The following is a 20,561-nucleotide window of genomic DNA, read 5'->3' on the forward strand; positions in this document are numbered from 1 at the left end:
ATACCTATAGTGGTTTAGAAGTGTATCTCATTCTTATGTAATTCTTGCTACCTACAACAATCAACTAAGTCTTGAACCTCGACTTCGACAATATGTCCCCAGATGACATTCTAGTTCGTCGTAAGAATCTAGTTTGTTGGTATGTAACCATACATTGTTTATGTCTTAAAGGCTATTTAAGAATGTTAATTAATTTTTTGCTAATGTGAATGTAGGTATCTATGTAGCACGACATCAAAGTCTTACAAACAATGATTGTTTATCGTGATATGAACGAGGGTACTATAGCCTGGGATTGTATTAATGAGGCCTTACATATAGCTCGTGTTGTGACTAAAGGACATTCATCCAGCAGTAGAGGAGGTTGACATGTACGTGGAAGACGTTCATCATTATCTTAATAAAACCATCTTATATTATGTATTTCATTGATTTGTACTTTTTATGTAATATTTGGAAAGTATAAGAACTTTTTTTATTTATATAATTAAACAACTTTGTTCATTTTTACATAGTTACTATATTAATGGAGAGGATATGAGTTTTTATATGCATGAGAGTGGAACACTTTGGAATAAATTAGAAACAACCGTAAATGTTCATTTATACATTTGTTCACATTACACAAATATCAGGGCTCAAGCAAGTCTATTTATATAACTGGTATTAACAACTATTAACTCTACAAATGTTTGCATCCCACTTATATAAGAAAGATGACCATGCCCAAGCCTCGGTGTTGATATCTGTAAAGTTAAAATTAGTAAATGAAACTTATTTTATAATAGAGCAAAAGAATAATGACTTTACTTGCATGAAATGACATCCCTAAACGTATCCTGAACATATTGATCAATATTATTTTATATTAGAAGGAGGTGTACTACGTAGTGAAAATATTGTATAATTCTGACTATATGACAGAAAGACTAAGATGACATTATATTGATTAGCAATAGCATAGTTAATGTTTGGTATAGTCATTCACATTTCCCTGTTAGCCTGTAAGTAATAAAACAAATTGTTATGAAAGAAAAATGTAAGACATAATAAGTAAAGTGTCAACTATAGCAACGTGTATCATTGATTATGACTCGACTAGTAAAAACTTCCTTAGTTCCTCTAGTCGTTCATAGTGTTCCACTAGCCTTGTGTATTCATCATGCCATTAACTAAGTTCTTTAAATAGGTCATGTCGGATAAGGGGTCATGACTCTTCACCCAACGCCAACATAGCAACAATGCATATATAACTACAATGACCATCAACTACGACATCAACAACAACAAGAATGTAAGTGTGACAAATGGGATGCAATTGATTTAACATGGGCACTCTCTTTCACATGCACAAATTTAGCCTTAGATTGCATTTGCTTAATTCGTGATGAAGATTCGTTCATGGAATGCAAGGCTTCTACATGCTTAAAATATGAGGGTTCATGGTTTATAAACATTTGTGTTTGATGAACTTTATTTTTTTGTGCACCCTTCGTTTTAACTTTAGGAAAGGGAGGTACCATAGTAGTCATAACAGGATAAGAAATTTCAAGTAACTTTTATTTATGTTTACTTTTCCTCCAATGTCAACCTCTTTGAAACGTTCTTGCACTATATCAAGTTCATGTTGAATGCATAATTCTGCCGATTCATTTGATAAAATGTTTGAAGAGCTTTATCTAGTCCACATGATAGGAATTTCTGCCAACGAAACTATCTTAGGGACGTATCGTGCAATTTCACAAGCACAGGGTGGACTATACGTTTGATCACTTATAAAATTATTTGTGTTATCTCTCCCGTACAATTCATTAACGAAAGAAGAGAAATCTGACATGAAGCTCGAATTTACTTATGAATCCATGAAACTAAAAGGATAATCTTTCATCTTACAATATAACCACCTATAATATAACATCCCCACCACTCAATACATTACTTCACTAATAATAATATGTCAACAAATTATTAAAAAAATTCTAACAAATTTAAAATAAAAGTAAAAGCAAAAACCTAAAAATAAGAAAAAAAAATTAAAGAAGTAATAAAATTTTGAAATGTAGTAAAGGTAGTAATCAGATTTGGAAATCGGCTGAAGTAAGTAATTAGATTTCGAAATCCATTTAAGAAAGCTATCAAAATTCAAAATCAGGTTAAGATTTCACTAAATTATGAAATCCAACATATATCTTAATCGAATCTTAAAATCTAATTATTTCCTTAATCAAATTTCGAAATATAATGGTTCTCTTAATAAGATTAAAATCTAGTGGTTTCCTAAACCAGATTCTAAAATCCGATTAGTTTTAAAATTTACTAATTTTTCTAATCGAAATTTAATAAATTTCTGAATTTCCAATTTTGATGTGGTGGTTTCCTAAATCATATTTTAAAATTCGATTAGTTTTAAAATTTATTAATTTTCCTAATCGAATTTTAAAATCCAAAAAATTTCTTAATTGAATTTCCAATTTTGGTGACATTTTAAATCAGATGTTAACATCCGATTTGCTTCGTAACAGTTCGAAATGAAGCTTAAGTAAAAAAATCTTAAATAAACACTTATATCTAATGTCAAATCAAGAAGATGAATAGACTATCTTGCACCATCAACAAAACTTAAGAATGCAAGATGCCGTGAATATATAACTCAAGATAAGATAGTAACACTATTTAAGTGCTTAAATTTAAGTGTTTAAAGTGATATTAACACCTTTACAATATATTAGTATTCACAACAAGAAAATCAGAAATAAATTATAAAAACAAAAAAAAATAACTAGTCACTATAATAATTAATTTTAACATTAATTTATAACCTAAAAATAATTATAATTTAAAATAAATTTTATTATGAATAAAAATTTATAATTAATTTGTAAATTAAAATATACAATAATAAAATGATAATTTGTTTGTGAATTAGAATCTAAACTGATATTTAATATTAACCACCAGTATTTTAACTATAAAAAGAATTACACTAATTTAAACACTTAAGCATATCCAGAATAACAATAAAAATATTTAAGCAAAATGCCTACACACTCATTCAAAGTATTCGTAATTTTAAGCTAGACAAGTATCTCACTTTTAATAACAATTATCTCACATCAAGCACGTATGCTTTTTATAAGTAATGTAATTTTTAGCTTTTTAGAAGGTATTAGACTCCTAATACTTATGGTTTTTTCATTTGTTAAATTAAGTATGTGACCATCATGCTTTTTCCAGAACTTGCAACCTATTGAAAATTGGATCTTCGTATTAGTTTGTTTGAAAATATTAAGTAGATTCTATATTTTATTAGTCTCAAATACATTCTCAATTTTGAAAATACATACAATTTGATCATTTTCATTAGTATTATATCAACTATGGTAATTCATGTGCCATACATAATTTTTTACTTTTTAAAAAAATATACTTTTTAAAATTTAAATAAAAAACTATCATATAGAAATGTGAATACAGGATTTTATATATAAGAGAATTTCAGAAAAATAGAAGGCAAAATTGGAATCACGATACATTGTGTATGAGAAAAAGAAGTTAAATAGCAGACACGTTGAGCTTGGGAGACATTGTTACTTTAAAAACTAGCAAAATGATTTGACATTCCTCACTTCCAACTCTCAAATCTGACCAATCTTCTAAGACAAATGTGAAAACAACAAAAAATAAAGTGAAGATTTTCCCACGTGGGACAAACCCTAATTCACATGCTAAATTAAGAACCTTCACGGAACCACCACATAGTCCACAGTTCAATTGAATATTATTACTGGTTCGCACAACCTTGTCATATATAACACGACACAACACTCACAAGTCGCAAACCACACAACCTACGAAACTATCGAAACATCACACTTGTACACGATGAACCCTCATGCTTCAAACACCCACTTGAATGCCCCTCATCTCTCCGAGCTCCCTGCAACGATGCCGTTTCAGGATGCGTCGGCGGTGCTCGGCCGTACCTCCAGCTTCCGGAGCATTTTCTCCGCCGAGAACTGGGCGGAGCTGCCGCTGAAGGAGGACGACGCTGACGACATGGTTATCTACGGCGCTCTGCTTGAGGCCGCCGCCACCACCGGATGGTTCCCGGCAAATGGCAGTGGGGTGAGCAAAGTACCAGTTAAAAAGGAAAATGGGGGTGAAAGCAGTGGCACCAAAGGCGAGAGTGGAACTCACGCGCCTCCGGTGAAGGGGTTGAGCTACCGAGGCGTGCGGAGGAGGCCGTGGGGAAAGTTTGCGGCGGAGATAAGAGATGCTAAGAGGAATGGTGTGAGAGTGTGGCTTGGAACCTATGAAACTGCTGAGGACGCAGCTTTGGCATATGATCGAGCTGCGTTTCGAATGCATGGCTCCAAAGCAAAGCTCAATTTTCCACATTTGATTGGTTCGGATGAAGCCGAACCGATTAGGGTTACATCAAAGAAACGTTCGTTGAATGTTTTACCGTTGGTGACTGCAAAACGGAGTAAAGATAATTCTTTGGTTATTCGGAGATGAATAAGTTGAATATGTGGTAGTTTTCCATAAACACTAGGTGAAAATGACATCAGGGTTTGAGTAATTGTGATGATAACTTGTGATAGTTTGAGATGTTTCAATTTTTTATTTAAATATGAAACTCATGGCGTATATTTTATTTTTCTATCAGCATTTTTGTTCAAACAGATTCTGTGCATTTCCTTTCATATGTTGTATTGCACTTTAAAGAAAAATCTTCTCCAAGTACCGGACAACAGATACATACTACAAGTACACTATCCTTTAAATTTTTTTTTCTTTACAGATACAAAAAATCATTTTTTTAAATGACTTTTTTACCTCATAAAATCATATCAGGATATGACAGATTCACGTTAACGGCAATCTTATATTACAAATCAGTTTTGTACAGTTGAATTAGACTTAAAATTTACTTCTTAAGATATTATTAGAATTATATGAAGTCTATCTCAACGGTATAAAACAGCGTAATAATATTCTTTAAAATTATGCAAACTCGTTGGACGAAAATATACTCACAGGACGAGCTTAAGGTCAGAGAAGTACTAATTTAGTGATCGATGAGTGAGACTAATCTTGTTGTGATGTTCATATGAGAATGGTTTGAAGCGATCAAAGAAGGATTGGTTGTAATTTTGTTAGTGTATGTTTTGACATATGGGGTTAGAAAATAGGTATCTTAAACTCTAATAACTATTCAAATTCAAATAATGTAAAATAAGTTATATGGTGAAAGTAGCAGGAGATCCTAGCCAATTGACAGTTAATCCTAGGCACGAAGGGGATTAACCTTGTAAGTGGTAGGGTAATAATTTCTTTGTTTATAACTTTACAGAGCATAAATATCACTACAAGTGCACGCCTACGTTAAAGGAATTTATCTGGATAATTGAGTTCAGTGTCGACTATTGAGGTGAATAAGTGATTTCTTATACATTATGATCACTTTACGAGGAGAGTTGAGTTAGATGAAGATATGTCTATGATGGATGGAGAAGAAGTGGCGAAGTAACTTATAATTTCTTAGGTTTGTATATAAGAGAGTTTCCATTTTGATAAAATCTTGTAATTAATTTACTGGTGATGTATATATATTATATTAATATAGTTACGTTGGTGGATAATTAATATTCTATCTCTTATTTAACTATATGTATGGTGGTTACCAATTACATAATGTTTTATTTAGTAATTTTTATAGTACTAAATGGAATGTTACGTAAAATTAAAATTGAATTATTTCTTTTTTTTCTTTTATTTGATAAAAAACTAATTCTTAGTTTTATTTAATTAAACTTGTTAATTATTATGTGTTATGAAGATATCACTCGAAAATATTTCTTCAAACACAATGTGTAAGTTACAATCATTGTCTTCCTTTGCATACTAACATAAAAAGTTATTGATGGCGAAAATCAATATTGACTCACAATTGATAAGCGCGTATTTTTATTCTGTCATTCATAGTAATGCACAATTTGTCGACAGTCATTTGAAGAAAGCCAGAATTAAGAAAAGACTAAAGTAATTAATAAGATTAGGTGATTCATAATCATAAATTACATATTTAATTGTAGATGTGCTGATAACTAGTCTTGTTGGTCCAAAGAGGGTTGCTTACTCTATATAAAATTAATTAAAATCACGTGTTGGAAGAGAGTTATTATCTCAGTTACTTTTATTTTTCAATATGAAGTATTCTACTATTTTTCAAAATCATCTGCATTACAACTACCTTTTTAATAAAATATTATATTATAATAAAATAATAATTTATATAATTATAAAATGAATGTAAAAAAATAAATGTCAATTAATTATGATCATTTTCTATAATCAGATAACCCTTATTGCAACCAAAAGCTCCTTGCGTAAATCTTAAATATACACAGTTAAAATACATCACTAAAATTATCATATCCAACATTCAACCAAAAATTTAGTTTATTAATTTTTTAGTTATGTATTTGTTCAATTGATTTATTCATATAAATCTAGAATTTATTACTACAACTTTTTATATTCTCTAGAATATTTTCTAAACATTTATAAAAAAAATATTTGTGGGATTTTGGTTCTCTTATTTATGTTTTTCTTGATTTTTGCTTTTCGGGTTATCTTGATTAAACCTCAGTGTACTTAAATATAAGAACATATATTTTTGAGTTTTATGAAAGCTAAAATTTGTCTTTCTAAAGACATTAGTTCATACATATGTTATTAAGTTGTTTTGCAATATACTTAAGAAAGTAATATGAAAATCCGTGATGAAATATAAAAATTTATGTAACAAAAGAAAAAAATTATAAAACTAAAGGCTCAAAGAAAAAAAAAAAAAAAAATATATATATATATATATATAAGTAATGTCTTGGCTTAATTTAAAATTTGTGTCATTTTCTTTAAATATTTAATATTTAATTATGAAACCGCGATAAAATGAGAATAACATTAATACATGTGTTTTTCTAAAAATTAATTTATTTAAAAAAAATACAGTATAATATGACTAAAAACTATGATGCAATTTTCAAAGATACAAGGTGACCGACCATAATAATAGAAAATACGTCTTTGTCTTTCCATTGATGGGATTCTAGAAGTGTGTTCTGAATAGTCTCCTTTTCAATTATTATTTATAATAATGAAAACAAGTGATTATTGAGTCTAAGTTTTAGTGGTTTAGATACGTAGCAATATAGTATTCTTCGCTCATTTATAACAATTAACAATTAAAAATAATTTTTTAAATGTTGATATATATATATATATATATATATATATATGTACTGTGTGTATACACTTTTTTTATTCTTATATTTACTGATAACTTTTTTCAATTTTTATAATCCATAATAAATTATTAGTAATAAACTATCCTAATCTAAAATTGAAAGTTTTTTATTATATAACTAAATTAATTAACAAAAAATAACTTACTTTTATAGTTTTAATGATCAAGTTTATTCAAGATATTTGAAGAAAAAAAAACACTAAGTAAGACTCTTTAGTTATCTCTTTTGCTATATTTTCAATGACGTTTTAGTAGTCAATTAATGTGAATAATTAATTAATCACATATGATAAACGTGTACTTTGTTTGTACTTTCCATTTGATGACGTTATCAAGAAAGCTCGAAAGAAAATAATAGGCTAATAAGATTACGTATCTCATACTCTCTCATGGAAGGTGGATCCAGGAAATTAATTATTTAGTTTAATTTCTAATTATGGTCTTTTTTAACTTTTTATTGAAAATTTTGATTTCATATTCTTTTATGCCTGTTTCTTGTTTGAATTTTATAAAATTAGAATTTTTTAAATATTGAATTTTAGATATAGTTTACTTTGTTTATTTTGATCCAATTGAACAAAGATTGGATATATTCATTAGAAGTACAACAAAAAAACAGTTAATTGATTAAATATAACGGATTATACAAAATCAAACTCATATGATCATTGTGAAATTTCAAAACAAATAGACTCAAAATCGTGAAAAATAAATGATAAGAGACTATTTGAAAAGGAAATAAAATTCCAATCTAATTTATTCAGAAGTTTTTTCACTAATTTGAGTACATTTTTCATTGCATAGAAATAAAATTGTAAAAAAGTTCTAAATTTTAAAATAAATAGTACAATAATGAATTCTAACGGATATTATCTTAATACATTTAAAATCAAAATAAGGATGTTTTATATATTAGTTTTGTTGTCTTTCCAAGAAAAAAAATATATTTCTCAAAGAGCGACATATAAGGTAATATTGAAATTTCTAATGTGCAAAGGCAAATGCGAATTCAAATTCTGATGTATTAGATTTTTTAAATATTAATTTCTAGATGTAGTTTTCTATATTTGTTTTTCTCTATAGATTCTTGTAATACTTTTCTATAAGAATAGTAATTTTGTTATTTTTATTTTCATATGAAAAAAAAAATTAAATATACACACGCCCACATGAAATTTCCATTAATAATGCATTGAGTTAATTTAAAAGATTTCAGCCGTTAATTTTCGGCTTCTAAACTCGCTTTTGAATTTTTAGTTAGTTTTTGGGAGACAACATTAGAACATAAAAAATATGTAAAAAATTAGATATCATATTCGTAGAAAGCCGTGAAATTTGACAATAATTACAGGTAGAAGATAAATTCTCCAAATATATTTTCTTTGGATTTTTCAATAAACCAAAAACCATCCACTTTTGAATTTCAAATAGTTAACGTCAGAATGTACTGTGAAGCAACGTGATTTTCGTTTTGTTAATAGTAACTTTGACTATAGTTCAACTTTAGCATTAGAATATTAAGGAGAGAAAAATTCAACTAATGTATTAGGTATATATAATTTACTCTTCATGGATAACATGTTGAATGTATTGTCTTATGCGAATGTGTTTTTTTTATATAGAAATAAATGAACTTTAATATTAAATTTAAGATTAAAATAATCAATTTATATCTAGCTAAGTAAAAATGTTGAAATTAACCTAATTTAGAGATATAGGTTGGTTTTATGTAAAATTGTATTTTATACTTTTTCTATCTCGTTAAGAAGTCTTGGTCTGGTTCTTTTTGTTATCACCGAATTCGACAAATAGTTTTTCTACCATTTACTAGAAGTTTGAAGCACAATTTGCTATCAATTGATCATATCATCTAACTTCAATTGTCTTAGTAAATGTTAGGTAAGAAAAGGTAGAATCTTTTTGAATGTTTATGGAATGATTCGGCAAGGTTGCGAGATAAATACAGAATTTCAATCTTGATGATTATTTATCATATGATTACAACCTTGTGGCATGATGTTCATCGAATAGCTTGTGCATGCAACCTATAGAGAACATGGACGAGCTGAGACAAAGAGCGACCAAGTTTATGCAGGTCGAAGAAATATAAGACTTTAGGAAACATATGTGAGCAAAGGCCTCTACAAGTGACAAAAAATAGTGAGAAGAAACTACACGAAAAATGACATGATTCAATATCCATGAGATGTCTAAGCAATATGCAGATTAGAACATTCTTATTAAATGGTTATAAGACAAACCATGAAATGTCAAATGTAAAAGATTAAACAACATTTGACAAAAGCGCGACTAGAGAAAGAAGTGATAAATGTTATATATATTATCAATTGTCTCTACTTGAAAAAGCTCAGACTTGCATTAAACACTTATTTTACAAAACATGGCTCAACACTCTATCAACCTATAGATCATTAAATGCATATACGAATTGTATCCTATATGCTCTATTTTTTTTCTCTTTATTTGTGCATATATTGACAATACCAATATCTACTCAAAAGCACTGCACGTGGATCAAAAAGACATTGTGAAATAGCAAGAAAATGTTTCCTAAAGTTTTATGTGTCCTACCATAGTGGTAAAATTAGCTCTAACTATGAAAGCATACTACTCTTCCCAAGGCGCAAAAAAAAATATATCTTCATACAAGAAGCAACCTACTCTCAAGAAGGTCAACTCTCTTTAAATAACAGTCATCTTTCGAAGAAAGCTATGAAAAGAGGACTTGCACAAGAGAATAAAAAGAACTTTTGCTATCATTATATCATTATGTTGTTATTCTCTCTATAAGCTTAAATCGTCTGAGTCTGTTCATAGAATAAAAAAACTTTACAACTTCTCATATTTCATTGTCTTATATTTATCCTCTCACTAATTGTGTTTGGATATTTTGAAGAGAATTAAAACACTTGTATTGTTTTCACGAGAGTTAAACGTTCTAGTTATGATTGATTAAACTTAAACTAGTCAGAAATGACTATGTGAAATAAGAATGATTATAATACTTGGTATATACCAGGTATGGTTTATTCTCATTTGTAATCTTTGATAAAATTAAACAACTTTTAAGAATTTTTAAGAAAGAATGAATATAACTCAGAATTGAGTGAATGAATGTTATTACTTTTCCTATTTAAAACTTTTTTCCTAAATGTTTTATTGCATGCCATCTAACACATTCAATAGTTATTAAATATTAGTTTGTTAAAAGTTTTGATCGGTCAACTGATAGACAGATGATGAATCATTCAGAAACATAGCAGTGAAAGTAAAAACGGATCTAACTTAAAAAATCAAGGTTTCATTGTAATAAATAACTAATAAAGACCATCCATTAAAAAAAAGTCGACCCACTATCGAAAGAGGTATAAAATTATTCCATGCATTCGTGCAATAATTAAAATAATCTTTAGTCACATGCATGGAAGAATAGTCAATGACAAAACTTTGTAAACAATCATCCATTTTCTACTTTAGACCATAATTGACTTTTTTTCGACCTTTAGAAAATAATTAGACCATGTTTGACTGATACTGTTTTAACAAACACATTTTCATAAGAAAATATTTTATAACATAGTTTGTTACATATTATAGACAACATAAAGAAAATAAAAAGTTTTATTAGTATACTGCTTTAAGTATTTTAGTATTTTATTATAAATTCATAAAAACTTTTTTTATTATGCATATACATACATATATTCATATATACATATATTCATATATATATATATATATATATATATATTTGTAGACATTAGTTTGGATAATTATTGAAGAAATTCCAAGAATTTAAGTAGAAGAATATAATGTTTAATCATCCTATTTGTATGTACAACATTTTTAATATAAAACCATAATTTAACGATAGAAATCCTTCAATCCCACAACTTATTATGCCTGATATCATCATCAAAATGAAATTACAGTGAATTTTTAATTTTCTGATAAAGAAAACATAAATGAATTTTAATGGATTTTAATGATATATATACAGAGATATCATCTTCGTTCATTTAGTGAATTATTTGTATTATAAAATTGAGTTCACAAGCATCTTATACATAACTATTTTTCAATTATACAAAAAGAATAATAAATTCAAATTTAAAAATACATTTCTTCTCACTTAATATTTACCATATTTTTAATGAATAAATAAATAAAAATGTCTTAAACAAGTAATATTTGAAAAAAATTTGAAATAGTCCATTTCTATTATCACGCGTTTCTTTTTTCTTGTCCAACATAGAAATAGTCCATAGTTTTTTTCTTTCTCTTCTTACTTAAACGTGGGTTAATAATATTAATACCATTTTTTCCAATCAAATTTCTAGAAAAATTACATACACGTTTACACCAAAAATCTTGTGTTGTTTTCTTGAGAAAATAAAGGAAATAATGTACAAGAAAACTAAATAACATGCACATGCACTTTGGAAGACATTCTTTATATTAGACTAATATGTTCTTAATGTGAAAACAGAATAAAAATTAAAAGTGGGAACAAACAACACAAAAATCATCAAATTGAAAAGAGAGTATATTTTACGACAAACCTTATTTCACGTGGGAAATTAAGAATGGTCAAGGAACAACACTCTAATTAAATCAATACTTGAATTGAAAAGACTACAAAAATTAAGTAATATCAAATTTCCCAAAATAAATTGGTAACCAAGTTATTTTTACACCAATGAACTTGTTTGATAGTTTGTTGATTAGTAAGCTAGATAAATAGGGTTTTGGTATGTAAAGTTTGATCTTAACAAATCATTTTGGATATATAGAGGAAGAACTTAGTATATAGTTTTTTAAAAGGGTTAGAGCACCCAAGTATTTATTATTAATATATGTATATATTTTGCCAATAATAAAAAAAGTGTGAGACTAGCTTGGCGATGTGAATGTTGTGCCTAGGGTTAACGAATAATGTGAAAACTTATGTCGACCATAATTTACATTACATTCATCCACATCAAAGTGTTACTTAAAAGTAAAAGATAAAATATTTTACATAAAAAGTGTCTTTTGTAATAATGTAAGTAATGATATGTATCCACTGAACAATAACAAAGAAGAAAAAATAAAGGTTAAATATGTTTTTGGTCCTTTAGTTTTTAGTCAAATTTGAAGTTAGTTTCTCTTTAAAATTTTGACCTAATTTAATCTTCCAATATTAGAAATATATGGATTTAGTCCTTTTAACCAAATTTTGTTAAGTTTATTTGATGTTTCAAATATGTTTTATGATAACATTTGAGTTGTTTAGGTTATTTAACACATTTTTGTTTCAGTGTTATTTGATAAATGTGTTTGAAACATTACATAAGTTTGACAAAATTTGATTGAAATGACTAAATCAATGCATTTCATAAGTCAAGGAACTAAACTTGATCAAATGTTTGAAAATAAACTAATTCCAATTTTTACTTAAAGATAAGAAACAAATACATTTAATTCGAAAAATAAAATTAAGCTTAAATAAAATATAAAAACCAAAATAGTAATTAAGCTTAAATAAAATTTATTTACTATGAAGTTTAATCACAAATGAAAAAATTGAATATCCTATTAGGAAGAAAAGTAATGTTAATTTTTATAAGTAAATTGAACTTATGTCTCACTTATTCATAACTCTTTTGTTGATAACTTTTAGATATAATCAAAACACTTTTTTGTTCTTTTGTTCATAAGTCTTTAACCAACAGATCTTGGTGTTCTTCCTTTTTTCTTTCTTGAAAGTACTGTGGCTGTACCAAACTGCTGTAAAATGTCAATCTGATATGTAGTTTGAACTTTTGAAAGCTGTAAATGGAGGCTATGGGCCTTTCATCACACTTTGCGTAAAAATAGTCAAATTTACTTTCTGTACCCTACATTGGAATCTGTACTTTCATTCAACTAAACGTAAATCAACCAAGAGTGAATCTTCCTACACCTCCCTCACCTCATCCTGCACCCCCAAATTTACCATTTTATCCTTTATTAATAAAAAGTCAAAACCGTAATTAATAAATTAATTTTTTTAACCCCCAACCATTCTTCTAACTCCCAACCACATGCACAAAAATATATCTTCTTTATAAACCCTCACTTAGGTGCACTGTTCATGTTCGATGTAGCAAGTAATTTATGGTTTACTGGATTGAATAAGATTTGGAGATACAGCAGCGTGACGGCAGGAGGAAGAGGAAGATTAAAAAACTAATTAAATTATTACAAAAGATTCCAAATTAATAATTATTATTTATTTCAATAAACAATTTAATTATTATTTTAATTTTAAAAAAAATTTAAAAATGATATAAAATTAAATATACGAAAATAAGAGAGTCACCACATAAATACTTTATATTTCTATATTATTTTGATACCTAGTATAAAAAAAATCTTTTTAACTAGTATAAAAAGCCCATTTTACATTAGTATCTACTGGTTCACATTAGTATTTACTACATATTAATATCTACTACATTAGTATCTACTGTGTATAGTGTCAGTAACCATTTTAAATTAGTATCTACTAGTATAAAAAAATTATTTTACATTAATATCTTCTAGATATAGTGTAAATAAAAAACACTTCAATAAGAAAACATTTCAAAAAAAAATATAAAGAATTCAAAAAAAATCATAACCATGCAACAACACGAACAGTTCAAACACAGATTCAATTCAAATTCAAAGAAACAAAACTGCAGATCACATATATTATCAATGTTTAATTAAAAAATTATCGAAAAACGCCATTTTTTGCCGCATATCGAAGTCCGGTCCTGTACGTTTGCCGCAGATCGAACTGCGGCGTGCACCCTAGCGAGCCGCACATCGAAGTCCAGTTCTGTACGTTTGCCGCACTTCCAAATGCGGCGTGCACCTCCAGCGAGCCGCACTTCCAACTGCGGCTCTGATCCTTGCCGCACTTCCAACTGCGGCGTGCACCTCCAGCGAGCTCCGATCCGATCAGATCACGACCCACGAACCCAATCACTACCCAAACCCAACCAAGCACATAAGAGACAGGAAACAAATATATTACATACTAACCTGGACGCCAGCCACGAACCCGAGGATGCCAGAGACAGAGAGACAGAGGAGAGGACGGAGAGAAAAGAGGGAGGAAGGAGGGGGTGTAGATCTAGGGTTTTAGTGAGATGCGGCAGAGTGAGATGCGGCAGGGGAAGAAGATAAGTAAAATAGGTTTCAAATTTTATTAATCTTTTTAAATAAATTTTTTTTCTCTCTCCTCGTTGACTGTGAAAGGACACTTTTGGAATTATAGTTTTTTTTGAGAGATGCAGAATGAGGATGGTGAGGTGCAGGGAGAATGACTCATCAACCAACTATTCACCCATTTTGAAAAGTTTGAACATTGTCATCGTTGAAAAGTTTTAATGTTTAATCTTTTTTTTCCTGTATTTGTATTTGTAGTAATAGTTTAATATTTTTTTATTCAATGTTGTTCAATATTTATTAAAAAATTAAAATATCATTAGATTAATTTTAAAAATAAATATAATTTTAGTTTCTAAATCTAGATGTAAAATTTTTAATTTGACACCGTTTACAGTTTAGTTCTTAAATTTTAAAAATGAATAAATATAATCTTTTTATTTTGATTAAATTAATTTTCTTTTACTTATTATTTATAATGATGTTTGAATTGTTGATATTATTTGACACAGTTGAATTGATGTCAATACGATGAATGTTGTTTAATAAGAAAAATCGTTTAATATTATTAAGTTTAAATATATATATATATTTATTATTTTTAAGGTTTGAAGACTTGTATTAAAATTTGATATAATTATGAACTTTAATTTTATCTCTAAATTTAAAGACTAAGAGCATATTTAATTTTTAACTTTAATATTATTGGAAAATGATTTAATAAAATGATATGAAAATTTTTCCTTTTACATAAACATAAATATATTACTTTGTGAAATACTAACTATTATGTAACGATATTAACTCTAATATAACATAAGAAACCGTATTAACTCTTTCTAATAATATTAAAACTATATTAAATAAAAAATTATAAAAAATATTAAATAATTGTTACAAATACACAGAAATAAATATTTAAATGTTATCTTTCATAAATAATATTTATATGTATTAGTTGAAAAAGATAAATTGTTAAAAATTTAGAAAATTAAGTATATTTTCCGTCTCAAAACTATTTTAAAAAATTATATTTTATTCTTACCTAATCTATATAACTATTCCGTTTCTATATTTTATAAAATTTATGTAAAACATTATCTTCCACAAACAATTTTATATTTAATATAAAACTCCATTTGTCAAATAGAAAATTTCTGCCTACAGGTTATTGAAAAAGATATTTCTACAACTTTCGAAGAATATAAAAGAAAACAGATATATAATTAAATTTAAGAATAAAACTTAATTTTTCAAACAAATTAAAAATAACGAAACATATTTAACTCAGTTTTAAAATAGAAGAAGAAAAAGGTAAAAGAATGCTATAAATATAAACATAACCAGAAAATTGAAATTTTTTAACAATATTTTTTTGACTAACATTTTAATATTATTTACGTATCCTCTTTTAAAAATATTGTTAAAGTATCTTTGAAGTTTCCCCATAAATACCATGACACAAGTAAATAAAAGCAGAGGTAAAAAAGTTAAAGAAGGAAGAGGATGACATATTTTATATTTAAAGTATAAAAGTAAAACAGTTATAAATAAAAACTTATATTTTAAAAAATATTAAATGAATATAAAATTTATATGTGTCATATATATTTTGTTTATAAAAAAACTATGGCACTAGTACAGGAAAACGATACGGCACCGGTTAATTTCATTGATAGGCATCGGTTTTTGAACCGAGGCATATTCAGGCGAGGCAAAAAGTGATAACCCTTATGCCTCGGTTCTAAACCGGGTTATTTTTTCGGTCTCTACGGCCTCGGTTAGAACCTAAACCGAGGTAGTAGGATTTTTTTTCATTCTATTTTCAAACCCCAGAATACCCCAGAATCCCATATCCCAGATTGAAAACGTTAAAAACGTTAAAATGAAAGAAGTCAGATAACAAAATTCATTCGTTCAGTGACGCCAAACTTGATTCATTCATTCTATTTTCTTCCCATTACAGTTCAAAAATCTAAAACAATGAAGAATTTCATAATATCAAAAAAGACACAATATTACAACATAATGTCAAAATTCTCTCTACAGATGCAATGCAGTAGAATTACATTCTCAAAAGCAATATTACAGCAGAAGAAACTCAGAGATGGATGAAACAGAAAGTCAGAGAAGCCAAATTTTTTCCTCTTCGCACATGGTGAAACAGAAAGCCAAGTTTCTCTATTCTTCCCCCAGCGGCGTGGCCCGGTCCCTCCACTCCTGCCTCGCCACCCCGACGAAGCCTTCACCGGCTTCTGTCCCGCATGCCTCTGCAAACAAGGTTTTATCGGTGGAATCGAAGGGAAATGGTGAAAAGGAGAAGAAACCCTAACGGAGGGTTTAGATCTATGAATGTTTGAGGGCAGAAGGCTTACCGTGACGATGAACGGCGACTTGCGGCAAGGGATGAACGCGGCTTGCGGCGTGCCCTGAGGTTGGGGTTTGGTGGAGAAGAGAAACTGGAGGCGAGAGGCCGAGAGGGAGAGGGCGAGAGGGCGAGAGGGGAGAGGGCGAGAGGGCGAGAGGCGAGAGGGAGAGGCGAGAGGCGAGAGGCGAGAGGCGAGAGGCGAGAGGCGAGCGAGAGGAGAGGCGAGAGGCGAGAGGCGAGAGGCGAGAGGCGAGAGGGGAGAGGGAAGAGGGCGAGAGGGCGAGAGGGCAGAGGCAGAGGGCGAGAGTGCAGGTGCGAGAGAGAAATTCGTGTTTTAACCTAGGGTATTGCCTCGGTTAAATTTAAACCGGTGTCTAATTTCAGAATATTACCTCGGTCAAATTTAAACCGGTGCCTAAAGCCTTTCAGTCACAGGGAATTACCTCGGTTCGCCTTTTACTCGAGACAGTAAAATTTATAGGCATCGGTTAATATACAACCGAGGCATATAACTACTCAATATTTACGAAAATACCACCGCATTTTTATATGCTTCGGTTTTAGTAAAACCGAGGTATATATGGCGCGTTAAAAAGCGCTTTTTTTACTAGTGTGGTTATCGATTTTAGTAATCCTTAAAATAATCTTGGTCCCTGTTTGGCTTTTTAGAAGTAAGCAATTTCATTAGTTTCTATAGATTGTTGTTCCCCACACAATACAACTTTCACAAACCTAAAAGAGTTTATAGTTCTTCAGAGGTTATTGGGAGCTTCATTGCATCTCCTACAATTAAACAATTTTTGGTCTTGCTACAGATATTTTGGGAGGTTAATTAAAGAATTAAAAGAAAGAAATTTATAGGAATTAAATTAGAGCATATTAAAAATTAAATGAAAATTTACTTTTAGCAAAGAAAATTAAACAAGTTAATAAGTATACCATATTAATCTTGGGTAGAGCGAGACTATATATAATAAAAATTTTAACATGCATTTTTAAAACGGCACTTACCACAGACTATTACACATTTTCTTATCTTGATGTTTTAATCTGATTGCTTGTGAATATATATGTAGATATAGCTATACGCGTAGCCTTGAATTTGGTGAGATTCTTAAGAATCTGTTGGAATAGGGTTAGGTGCTCTATGTCTAGGGCAAGTTGTCCAATCTAGGATTTCGTTTTCTTATATTTTGTGGGGTCCTTTTTTTTTTATTTTGGGTAATGTGCTTACTTAACTATATTTTATCTCATATATAAATACATATTATTTATAATATAGTTTTTTTTTTATCCAACCAATATCTAATGAAAAAATGATAATGATATGATATAAAGTTTAGTTATTTAAAAATGAAAATGAACATCTTAGAGTGAAAATATATAAACCCTTCGAGAGATAAATTTCTATTTAGTATCCGGTTTTAAAAATAAAAATATTGGATTAATAATTAAAAACGAGGAAAGGTTTAAATATTCAAATATGAAATTTTATCGTATATGATTATTTATATTTTATACCTTTTATTTTTTTATAAATACACATCCATATATATATATATACACACACGGAAACTAAATGAGGTCATGTTTTGTTTTCCTCGTCACAAAAATTTCTATGTTTTAAAGATTCTTGTGTATTAATAATAGCTCATCTAGTAAAATTTGGCATTTTCCATCCTTTGTCCAACTCATCAATTTGACACAGAATCTAGTGAGTCATTAAATTTCTTCTATGTGCACAGTTCACACTATCTGTCTTCTTTCATAGTCCCTATCTTTCAACCAAATTGTGACCTTGGAGGTTACTAAAAACAATAGCTATCACTTATTGCATGAAAAACACGATATAGTCTCTATTTGAATTGTTGGTACATAGAGAGACACATAGGGCACATTCATCGGCAAAAGTTTGGATCATGTTGGAACATTCCACTGCCACATAAAGACAATATTTTTTACTTATATTAATTTTGTTAGAAACTGAAAACTTGTGTGCAGGTTTTTGGACAAGGTTGCTATTAAAGAAGACAGTACTAGTTCCAAAAGGATATCGCTGACAGTAACCCAAGTAGAAAGGCTCTAAACTTATCTTTGGTATGGCCCTTATATGGCTCGTGACACTGATTCCAAGCACCATTTGGGCATAAATCAACACTCTTTTTGTGAAACAAGGAACCACTTTGGACAGAAACCTTGGACCTCATTTTAGAATTCCTTCAGCCTTTCTTGGAAGCTTTGTGACACTTTCCATGCTTCTCTAAATGCAAATGTACGATCATTTTTTGTACCGTTTATGCGCCAGAAAATTGGTCATCCTAGAGGAATCACATTGCTTCAAAGGCTTGGGATTGGATTTCAATCAAGATCATAGCCATTGCAATTGCTTATGCAGTAAAAGTTAGAAGAATGCATGTTATCAGTGCGAACCACGTAGTTGGACCTGAAGATATTGTCCCCATGAGTATATTTTGGCTGATGCCTCAGTATGTATTAATAGGGATAGCATATGTGTTTAATGCTGTTGGATTACTAGAATTCTTCTATGATCAATCCCCTAAAGACATGCAGAGACTAGTGGGATAGGTGTTGGGAACTTCTTGAACAACTTTTTGGTGACAATGGCCGATAAAATATCAGGAAGGGGTGACAAAAAGAGCTGGATAAGGAACAACTTGAATGATTCTTACTTGGACTACTATTATGGGTTTTTGTTGGTCATGTCAAGTATCAATTTGGTGGGTTTTTTTTAGGTTTCAAGTAGGTACATTTATAAGAGGGAATCAATAAGGGTAAAAGAGAGTCTTTGTGTTCAAATGGAGGGGAACCAAACTTTGGACGTTTCTCTTAGTTTACAAGTGTGAAAACTAGCTATTAGGGTTCTAGGCCACCACAAATAACCAATAATGTGATATGAAGCTTAAACTTACTTCAGATTCTACTACAAACTGATGAATGATTCTATATTGAATTTAATTGGTTCCACCTTTAAGTGAAGCTGGAGCCAAATAAATTCAGATACACAAGTTTATGTAGAATTTATGAATGTATAAACTAATATCTTAGTATTCACCACACCATGTGTGCTATATTGTAAAATGTTTGTGATGTTAGTATTCTCTTTTTCAGCTTTTGCTGATGGAATTTCAAGTGAAAATGCAATGTTTGTCACTTTATATACCAACGAAATGTATCAATTACGAAGAACACGTTGGATTACATTTTTTACAAATTATTTTAATTTGGTGATGAAAATATCCATGTCCTTCGCAATGATACGATCTAAACATAATACAGAGACACAACGATGAAGCTTGTGTATAGTTTAGCGTTGGAATCAGCTAACACGAGTATATTGCTTGAGCAATCAAGGGATTGCTTTGCTATTAACGTGAAAAAAGGGAATCATCTCAAAAACCAGACATCTGTAACTTGAACTTGAATGGTATCATAAGTTCACAGAGACTTTCATGAAATTACGTTGAAAAACTTTGTAGCTAGAAAAATATTTTGAAAGAACGATACTTTCTTTTCAGCCTTATAATTCTAACCTTAAGATCCCTGAAAATTTATCAATTAAAAACCATACAAAGCGAAACAATATCTTTGAGAGCTGGTCTTAAATCTTCCTTCACTATATTCTGGAATTCTAATGTGTCACCGCCAGATTTCATCTCA

General features: G+C 29.2%; 1 pseudogene; it reads left to right on the forward strand.

The window, feature by feature from the left end:
- The first annotated feature begins 3,882 nt into the window (after positions 1–3,882).
- On the forward strand, positions 3,883–4,538 carry LOC124836023 (ethylene-responsive transcription factor 13-like; annotated as a pseudogene).
- The last annotated feature ends 16,023 nt before the right edge of the window (positions 4,539–20,561 follow it).

Source organism: Vigna umbellata, chromosome 7 (genome assembly GCF_029865625.1).
Source record: "Vigna umbellata cultivar VRB3 chromosome 7, Vumbellata_1.0, whole genome shotgun sequence".
Taxonomy (NCBI): Eukaryota; Viridiplantae; Streptophyta; class Magnoliopsida; order Fabales; family Fabaceae; genus Vigna; species Vigna umbellata.